An 11,347-nucleotide genomic window follows, 5' to 3' on the forward strand; every position below is an offset into this window, starting at 1 on the left:
GACATACACATTTCTTAACATTACTTAATAGTTACAAATACCTATAATAATATTTATTTATCGTTGTACCAGAAAAATAACACCCCTCCTCAACGATAATAAATCTTACATTTTCATTGCTCTAAATTACAATTAGTTCATCAATAAGCAAGAATATTTTTAACCACACCACAATTATCGTAGTTTATAAACAATTCCATTGAGTTTTTTCGCTTCTTCAATTATCTGCCAACAAACAGAATCAAAACAAATTAGCAAATAACATTAAAAAGCAAAATTCAATATCTATCGATCTTATAAACAAGTTTAACAATACTTTAACACAAGCTAAGTACAACGAATTCTTATTGAAAATGAAATTAATTAAGGTAACAAACTATTTACAACAACAAGAAGAAACAATTAAACTCTACGGTTCATACCTTATTGATATTCCGACTAATTGTGAAATTAGTACCAGTGAAAGAAGAATAATAAACAAAGAAGAGGTAAACAATCAGAACCAACCTGTGCTTTTCCCAGAATTAGAAGAAAATAAAGATTTCACACCAATCACAGTCAACACCGACTTAATTAATTTGGGCGGACTATTTGAACTAAAGAAGACAATAACTGAAAATCAGCCACAAATCTCCTTCAACAAACTAGAACACATCCCTAGTGTTTGGACCATTGCTCTGTATGATTTTCTCGTTATAACAGGTTGTTATTTTGGATACAAATGGGTAACAGAAAAATGCACCAACAAGAAGCCAAAAATGTGTAACGAAGCAATAACCTTGGAAAACGTTCAACTACCTCGTTGCACTCCGTAGTTGAAACTTCGCGGGGAGGAATTATCTCACGGTATACCTATTGTACACCTGCTATTACGTAGGTATTAGATGCATCATCAAATCGTCGCCGTGGCGCATTTTGCTGTGCAAGCAACTAAAGTATAAAAAACCATTTTTTCTCACAGTTCAAGTTTAATCTTGTTTGTAACTTCTTGTAGTCTAGATAAGTTTTTTTTCTTGTAATTAATATTAATAAATTTTTAAAAAGTCGATTTTGTCCGTCGAAAAGTTAATTAATATCTCAAATTTTGTAGTTTGATGAGAAATACCCAGATAATGATTTAATAACGTCCGAGTGTAATTAAATGGGTCCACCAGTTTTTATTTGGGATGCAAGAACGTGTAGTGCCTTTAGTTGCATATTCGGTATTCTCCTGATTTACAATTTTCAGTTAGATGACCTTTCCCTAAGCAGTTAATTCATAAGACAAACTTTTCGACTAATATGAAATATTATTCTGAAAATGAATTTCTTGAATTCTTTTTTGCCCACTACACACTTCCTCAAATTAATGAGGAAAAATTTGTTGCTGTTGTCACACCCCCGCCGGGAATCGAACCCGGGCTCTTTGGCTTTACGCGCCAATGCTTTGACCACTAAGCTACGAGAGATGACAACAGCAACAACGACAAACCGTACTTATTAGGTCACAAATCCGTCGAACTAATATATACTATGATTAAACATCCATACAATTTTCTAGACATCTTTTAGAAGTGAGTTAGTTTAATATGAAATATTATTCCGAAAATGAATTTCTTGAATTCTTTTTTGCCCACTACACATTTCCTCAAATTAATGAGGAAAAATTTGTTGCTGTTGTCACACCCCCGCCGGGAATCGAACCCGGGCTCTTTGGCTTTACGCGCCAATGCTTTGACCACTAAGCTACGAGAGATGACAACAGCAACAACGACAAACCGTACTTATTAGGTCACAAATCCGTCGAACTAATATATACTATGATTAAACATACATACAATTTTTTAGACATCTTTTAGAAGTGAGTTAGTTTAATATGAAATATTATTCTGAAAATTCATTTCTTGAATTCTTTTTTGCCCACTACACACTTCCTCAAATTAATGAGGAAAAATTTGTTGCTGTTGTCACACCCCCGCCGGGAATCGAACCCGGGCTCTTTGGCTTTACGCGCCAATGCTTTGACCACTAAGCTACGAGAGATGACAACAGCAACAACGACAAACCGTACTTATTAGGTCACAAATCCGTCGAACTAATATATACTATGATTAAACATACATACAATTTTTTAGACATCTTTTAGAAGTGAGTTAGTTTAATATGAAATATTATTCTGAAAATTCATTTCTTGAATTCTTTTTTGCCCACTACACACTTCCTCAAATTAATGAGGAAAAATTTTCTAAAAGATGTCTAAAAAATTGTATGTATGTTTAATCATAGTATATATTAGTTCGACGGATTTGTGACCTAATAAGTACGGTTTGTCGTTGTTGCTGTTGTCATCTCTCGTAGCTTAGTGGTCAAAGCATTGGCGCGTAAAGCCAAAGAGCCCGGGTTCGATTCCCGGCGGGGGTGTGACAACAGCAACAAATTTTTCCTCATTAATTTGAGGAAGTGTGTAGTGGGCAAAAAAGAATTCAAGAAATTCATTTTCAGAATAATATTTCATATTAAACTAACTCACTTCTAAAAGATGTCTAGAAAATTTTCGACTAATGTCATTTTCCCCCCAGGGTCGACGAAATGAAGTTTTTATATTTGTATACTAAATGACTTTCTATACATATAGAACATGGATAGATATTGACCTTAGTTGTATCTTGGTTATTAGATGTTGAGTCTATTGAATTTAATATTGTCTATTGTTCTGATGTTTGGTATTGTAGTTATAATTGGGATAGATAGTTTTCTTCGATTTTGTCGCCAAAAGTGCTTGAAGACGTGATATATTGTTGACCTACGGTCGTGATTTTGAATCATAATTTTTGTTGATAGGAAACTGATGTAGATTGACGTGCTTGATATGAAGACTGAACAGCTTTCAAGTTTCTCGAGGAATTCTAATAGCGACGTAAAGTTGGGCATTTTGTTATCTGACAACGTGCTTTCCCATTATTATTTGGTATTATTTTCGTTTTATTTTTTAACAAATAAATAGTACAGCTGTGCTATTGATCAACTATTTCGCCAAGCTCGTATGTGCTGCCTAAATGTATCTATTACTTCTTCTAATGCTTCAGGAGTGTCTTTTGTAATTTTGGAAAATTATGTAGAATTGACCAATGTCTTAAAATGGCTTTACGTGTATTACCGTATTTGTTGGTTAAGACAGTCCAAACTTCATTATAATTATTCTCAAAAGCTTCAATTGATACGATACATCTTCTAGCCTTGCCGGTTAGAGAATCATCTAGATATTGGAATTTGTCTCTTATAGGAATAGAGGGATTGTTTCCTACTAGAGCTAAAAAAGATTGCCATTTCTCAATCGTACCATCGAACGACGGTATTGTAATTTCCGGTAGTTTAATCTGTGGTGTAGTAACTGTGTATTGTGGTTAAATTACCTTGAGACATGTTAGGGATTAATTTTCTTACTTTTGCTACTACAGTGTAATAAGCGTCTTCGATATTAGCCAATTCTTCATCGTACTGTTCCTGGTCTTCTGGGCTAAGTTGTAGAATTTGGTTATAAAGATCGGACAATCCCTTAAAACTATCGCACAAGGATTCTAATCGTAAATGAATGTCGTCTAAGCCTGGTTCGTTTTTGAATCTAGTAATCCTGTCTTAATATCTCCTCGTTTACGAGTTAAACTAGATTAGTTTGAAAAGTTACAATTGGTGGAGACATGATTTCTCTATTGAAATTGATTTTAATTGGACAGGAGGAACGAATAAAACGATAAAAACAAAAACCAGAAATACAAATTGACGATACAATGAGTCGTACCTTGAAGATGACTAGGTTGCAGCTATCCGAAACAAAATCCTTGGAGAACGGTGTTTGTTGTAGAACAGGATGTTGAACAGCTTCCAATTTTAGTTGTTTCAATGATGATAGTATTCCTTAGTTGAACTTTAGTTCACTTCACTTTTCCAATACGCACGTGATTGTTTGATATTCGTTGCACCCGATTCAGTATATTGATTTAGTTAGTTCACAATCTCCATCAATGTTGATAAATATTGATAAATGGAATCATTTAGAAACTAATACATCCGGCACGAAAGATCATGTTTACATTCATATACTACGAATTACCGGAATGTAGCTATTTTTAGTTAGGTTTACGTTTGATTATAGATTTGTCGTGATAATGAGCACCCAGATATTCCGCTCCAGGGACCCTTACCTGGAACAAAGCCATCTTCTTCAAGCCCCTACTCTAGAAAATACCTCAGGCGGTCAATTACACCTATACCAAAAAATAATTGAATTGAACAATAACATCAATGTCACTAAAACTTGGCATTGCATGGAGAAATGTCAAAAATACTTTTAAAACATTAACACATAAGGTGAAAAGGGATCAAAAGAGAATCTGTCAAGACTGCGTCTGTTTGACTTTATACTAACAAGCCACTCACCAGTTCATAATTCGTTAATCAAGTACAATAAATGTACAAAAAATGTACAATCTATTTGAAAACCCTTTTTTACAGTCCAGAGTACAGTAAAAGCTCCATAACCCCTTAAGAAACAATTCAAGTAAAGTAAACTTTGCTAATGCATGAATAGCTATAAAAGATAAAAAAAAGGCTAAACTTTACAAAAACTTAATAAAATTGATTAAACAGATATTTGGAAGTGAAAAATGATAAGGAAACAGCTTAAAAACCAAAACTTACATCAAAATATGTCCACGTGGTCATAACAACATAAATCGCTCAAAAAGATATGAAACTGAACCAAAAAGCTAAAACTTATAATACTTAACTTTGCATTGTCCCAACAAAAATAAACAGGCACACATTAGGAAGTTAGCCAACACATTAGATCAAGTCGTTCTTCCCATCGTGAAATCTCGAGTGAAGATGATCGAACTCAGGGGCTCTGTTCAGGATAGTCCTGGCTACGACAAAGGACAACCAATCAGGACGAGAAGTTACAATGCCTTATTTGGAAAGTATACGCTACACGCAGTGGCAACTCGCGGCAAGAGAATAATGCTTAGTTCCCAATCAAAACCGAAATATGTGCATCGAGCACCAAATCCGATACACCGACAGCAAATCAAGTCTTCTGTCTGCGAGACGAAACCAAACCCAAACTCAAGGAATACCCGAGCGCACCGTAGTTAAGGCATAAAATATCCAGATTAGAAAGGGTACAATCCATGAATAAAACTAGCGTGGATTTAGCAATTCCAGACCAAAAAAACACGCCAGCTAGCGCAATAGGAAAATTTACATAACCAAACATACCCAGCAAGGGTAACAGAATTTCCTGGACGGAAATACGTTACAAGCTACCGCAAATAGTGGACTACCGTCAAGGAACTCATCCCATGCAGCACACAATATCCTATGGATGTACGATTACATCCCTATTGCGTCCATCACGTCCAATTTCCTTATTGTAGCACGAAAACCGAAACGGTATTAATCTCACTCCAAGGTATTCCCGATATGCTCCGTAGTACCGCTTGTGAGGGCGCCACGGTCCTGCCGAGAGCGAACATGTTCCTATAATCGCCAGCAACCCTCTCCAGCAAAATCACCCCGATGCACACTGATCATCACTATAAAAACCGTGCACCGGACATACAGAACCTTCCAACACATTATACGACAACATCAAAATCACACCCATTCCTTCACGCATCCACATCCTACAAACCAAATTCACAAAACGAGCCATCGATAACGAAAATCCCATCACAACAAAAATCCTATCACAAACAACAAATCCCATAGAATGACAGACAAAATCCGCTTCGCTTCTGCCAAACTAATGGCAATCACTCCCGAAATTTTTGACGAATTCCTCGATTACCTAGAGAACCTACTCACCTCCTTCCAATAACACACACGCACGCACACAACCACGCACGCACGCACGCACGCCCCGCACGCACACGCACACACGCACACACACACCCACGCACGCACGCACGCACGCACCAACACACACACACACACACACACACACTCACACACGCACGCACGCACGCACGCACGCACGCACGCACGCACGCACGCACACGCACGAGCGAAACAATCTTCCCCCAATGCGTCAAAGCTGTTACCTCTTCTGTTCAACCTTTCCGCCCCATCCCTCGATCGCCGATAACATCGACCTCATAAACTCCTCTCAAATCATTCTCCACTGCAAAAATTAACAAGTTTCTACCCCTGCTATTAAATTGGTTTAGAAGATAGAAACTCTCCATTAACGAAGCCAAGGCACTTCCATGATATGAAAAATAAATATATAGTTTTCAAAAAGTATTGAAATTGCCCATCATTAACTTCAATGCAAAAATAACAACAGGGTATTTGTCGAATTTTGCCCAAATACCCGGAGTAGCTTTAATTCTACTAAAAGCATTGGTAATAACCTTGTGCATTTTCTTCACATCAACCTTATCTTTTAATTCCAAAAACTTAAATGCTGTAAGTTCAACAATTCCTCTCACTTTTAAAAGTGACATAATTCCTTAAACAAATAGGAGCATTACATTAATATAAGTTAATTAAAATACTATATTAAAAATTTATCGTAGCTACCGAGACTGAAACATCAAATTCAAACTAAATTAATAAATAAATAAATCCAATCGAAAGCGGGATAAAAGCTAAAATATTTTAAAAATACATTCAAATATAAAATTATTAATTTCCAATGCACTTTTGTCATCCTAACTAATATTACAAATGCGAATCTGAGTTTGCTTGTTTGTTACGCTTTCACGCCTTAACTAGTCAATCGGTCATCATGAAATTTTGTACACATTTTTAGGCGAAACAAAAAAATGCATAGAATACCTTAAAAAAAATACTGTTCCCAAGGGATACAAAAAAGTCATTTCAAACGCAGGAGACTTGCGCGTATAAAATAAATACACACTAGGCGTGATCAAGATAGAAATGGTTTGAATTTTGTTCGAGCGCATCCAAGTAAAGGAAAAGGGCATATCTGTAACCGTCTGAAATGAATTGTATGTGGTCGTCCAGTATATCAATTCGGCCTCCTGACAAGAGTAAAAATTGTTTTTTAGGGTTTTACGCTTTAACTACTCAATCGAACATCATAACATTTTGTACACACATTATTAGGTACCGAAAAGGTCATAGGGATACCTTAAATCTGGAAACGAGTCCATTATTTTTGGGAATCGTCAAGTGTAAGCAGCACTGGCATTGAGTTATCCATGTTAACCATACATCATAGTCTATGAGTACCAGGAGTACTATTGAAATCCGTAATGGTTTTCCAGAAAGAAGGGCGAGTCCAATACTCGTAAGAAAGAATTAGCTAGTGCTTAAGTTCCGAAAATTTACTTCGCCATGGTATGCAAAGATGAAGATAATGATGCAGCAAAGTGGAAGAGTAGTTCCACTAACAATATGGTAATATGGTTGGTCACAAAAGGGGGTGCCACAATGGTATGGTTATTTCGTTTTGCAACAAGTAAATGTGCAACTTCTGAACGATATGGTTTTGGTACTGGTATTACTGGCAAATGAAGATCGATGTGGTAGTTCTGCTGACGGGTGGTCAATAAGACATTGAAGGAATTATGTAAAAAGAAGAATCGAAATCTTTAAAGTAAAGGAAGAAATAAGTTGTGATCAGTGGTAGTGTTAAAGGGCAATTAAGATAAAACACTTGCAAATGTAGATGTAGAAATTGCAAATGTAGATGTAGAAATATAAAGTAACGGAATCGCAAGATACCATCCATAAAATGTTATTTAGGTCACTGGTACAAAGCTGGTACATCTAAATTATCTATTTAGAATTGTAGGTAATGAAGAATAGTGAGACGACTTGCCGCTTTCACTCACCCTGTAATGGTTACCTGTCATTTTTTACTTTACCCAATTATACATGTAATAAGGTAGGCTATTATTACGATTATATTTAAGTGACTGCTTAGATATTCTTTTATTTACTGAACCATTTCAGATTCTACACGACACCCACCTGATAATTAAACATGGGAGAAGAAACCGAACAGAGAAAGAGTTAAATTTGCGCTATAAAAATATTACAAGAGAAATTATTGTCATTTATTTAAAAATCCAATCCGACGGGACTTTGATTAATGCTCTTGTACAAACTACAGTGGGTTGATCATTAATTTTCAATGATTTAGGGAGCCGGACCATATGTTCAACCATAATGGGAGGGGAGGGGTTTTAAAAGAGAAACCAGACAAAGACAAGTCCTTGAAAGTAGACAGTAGATTTTCAGTACTTAGGGTGGCAGACATCACGAAGATCGGTATAGCACTCTGATGCACAATACTGTAATGTTAGAGGTACCGGGAAACCACCACATTATTATCCCGTGCAAAACGTACAACTCTACAAAATAAATGATGGTGTCCTCTGGGGTAAAGCACTCCGAACGTAAATTAGCCCCCCATTCGGATGTGCGGGCGGGGACTACCTCAGTGAACGTTATCATTAAGTGCAATAGGGGAAGGTGCAATATTTCATGAGTTGGAGCGTGGAATGTCAGGACAATGAGGCAAGTAGGGAAATTGGAATATTACATACACGATCGATGGAAGGTAATTCGGGGGTAGGAATTGTAATGCGTAGGAAATCGGGGCAGAATGTAGAAAGTTATTTACAAAAAAGCGATAGGACAGTTATGGTTAAATTAAACACGAAGCCGGTGAAAATGTACGGGATTAATGTTACAATGATGAAGACATAAAAGCAGTTTATGCAGATATATAAGACGTGTTATGTTTAGTGAAACGACAGGATAACCTAAAAGTTGTAGGAGACTTCAACGAAGTAATCGGTGAAGGTAAAGACGGTGCAATACCAGGCTCTTTTAGATCAGGCAATAGAAATGATAGCGGAGATAAACTGATAGAATTTTGCGATAAACATAACCTTCGCAAATACTTTATTCAATCATCACGTTAGGAGGCGCTATACGTGGAAGAAGGCAGGTGATTCAGGGAGATATCAGTTAAATCACATACTTGTTAGGCAGATTCAAAAATCAAGTGAAGGACTGTAGGAGTTACCCAGGAGCAGATATAGATAGCGATCATAACGTAGTAATTATGAAGACCACCCTCAAATTAAAAATTCTGAAAAAGAGGGAAGGTAGGAGACGTCTTGACTTGCTAAAATGTAACGAAATGCGTGATAGGCTAGGTACACGAACAGACGAAATACTAAAACCGACGGCAGAATTGAATGACAGAGACATTAAGACAGAATGGAACTGCATTAAAATATGTCAAAACCGAAAGTTGGAAAACCTGGATAACAAACGAGATTGTAAGATTAAAAGAAAGGCGGAAATACAAAAACAGGACAGAAGAAGGGCAAAAAAGACATAAGACTATAAAGTGGGAAATAATTACGAAGTGTAGGGCAGCGAAGGAACAGTGGATTGATATGAAGTGTAAAGAAGTAGAAGAAAAGTTTGAAGTAGGTAAAACGGACGAGGCTTATAATACAAATAAAAGGAATTTTAGAGATGTAAGGTACAGCAGTAATACAAGGAACGAGTCAGGGGTCATACTAACAGAAAATGAGAAAAAAGCAGATAGGTAGAAAGAGTATTTAGAGAACCTATACGCAGGCAATGAGTTAGGAGAAATATTAGAGAAGGAAGATAGTGTCGAGATAGGAGAGCTAGGTTATGAGTTCAATGTAGCATTAAAAAACTTAATGAATAATACGGCGCTAGGTACAGATGGGATACAAGCGGAAGTTCTAAAACTTGTTTACGCTAGTTAGTTACATTTTCGAGACGGGGAAAGTCCCAGACGATTATAAACAGAACGTCGTAGTAACCATACCTAAAAAGAGATGCGAATAGGTACGAGACATTTAGAACAATTAACTTCCCATGCTTCAAAAATCTCAACTAGAATTGTACATAGGATAGAAAAAAATGGAGGAAGAACTATTAGGGAAAGATCAATTTGGGTTTAAAAGAAATAGAGGAACGCGGGAGGTAGAAAGAGAAAGAGTGCCCACATAGCATTTATAGATTTAGAAACACCTTCTGACAATGGTATATAGGGCGATATGTTACATATATTTAAAAATGTAGGGATGAGTTAAAGACATAGAGTGATACATAGTTTGTATAAAGAGCAACAAGTAATTATAGAGTTGGAGCTGCAACGTAGAGATGTATTGTAATAAATGTAATAAAAAGACGATCACTTCTATGATCGCGAACGGTGAATTTAAAAATTCGGAAAAGATTGTTAAATGTGTATGTTTGGAGCGCGGCGTTGCACAGGTGCGAAAAACATGCGACGGTTGGCGCGGTGGAAAAGAAAAGGATAGAAACGTTCGATAGGTGGTGTTATATTCGAATGATGAAGATACCGTGGATAGAAAAGGTTAAAAATGAAGAGGTATTAGAAAGAATAGGAGAACTATGGATGTCAATAAGAAATAGGCGAGATAGGTTGGTAGGACACCTTCTCAGGCATGAAGATCTAGTCAGAGACATATTAGAGGCACAAACGGGAGAGGAGTAAGAGGTAGACCTAGATTAGATTACTGTTCGGAAATAATTAAGGATGTGGTTTGTTCTAGTTTTGGGAAAATGCAAAGATTAGGAAACAGTGGAGGTGCGTGTCCAACCAGTCTTAGGACTGACGACCTTATGATGATGATATAAACTTGTGATAACTGTGAAAAGAAACGTAACGTTCCGAAGAAAGTATTAGTAGTCAAACCTAATCTTAGCAGCTAAATTAATGCAAGATGTAATGTTTTAATTGTTCTGCCCCATAAGTGACGTGCGTTATAAATAATGCCCGATCGATTTGATTATTTCTATACTTATTATCACACTGCCTTCTCATATTGGGCGTATTTCAAATTGCGCGGACATTTTTTATAATGTCCTATTAATCACTTGGCCCGTAACATATATAACGACACATAATAATAGTAGCAGATGTATAAGCTTTTAACAAGAAATTGATTTGTAAAACTTTCAAATTGGTTTACATTTTCAAAATTTTGCTCTTTCTCGTAATTTGATAATTTAATTGCTTTGTTTAGTAAATTTAAACTTTTCTCTAAACAATCCTTTTGTCTTTATACCTGGATAACTAGTAACCTAGTCATCAAAATTTCTTATTAAATTTTCATTACCAAAGTTTTTCCTATAGAAACTTTATGTTCAGTTAAACAACTAGATAAATCTTATTTTATTTCAATTTTGGCGTTATGGAAATATCTGTGAAGTCGCCATTGCTTTAATGATGTTTATCAGTTTTAATAACACTACTATATTCGCATTGAACTGAATGTTTTGTATGTGTAAAGTTTTTTCGCTGTATTAGTTTTAACCA

Source organism: Agrilus planipennis, unplaced genomic scaffold, assembly GCF_000699045.2.
Source record: "Agrilus planipennis isolate EAB-ADULT unplaced genomic scaffold, Apla_2.0 scaffold266, whole genome shotgun sequence".
NCBI lineage: Eukaryota > Metazoa > Arthropoda > Insecta > Coleoptera > Buprestidae > Agrilus > Agrilus planipennis.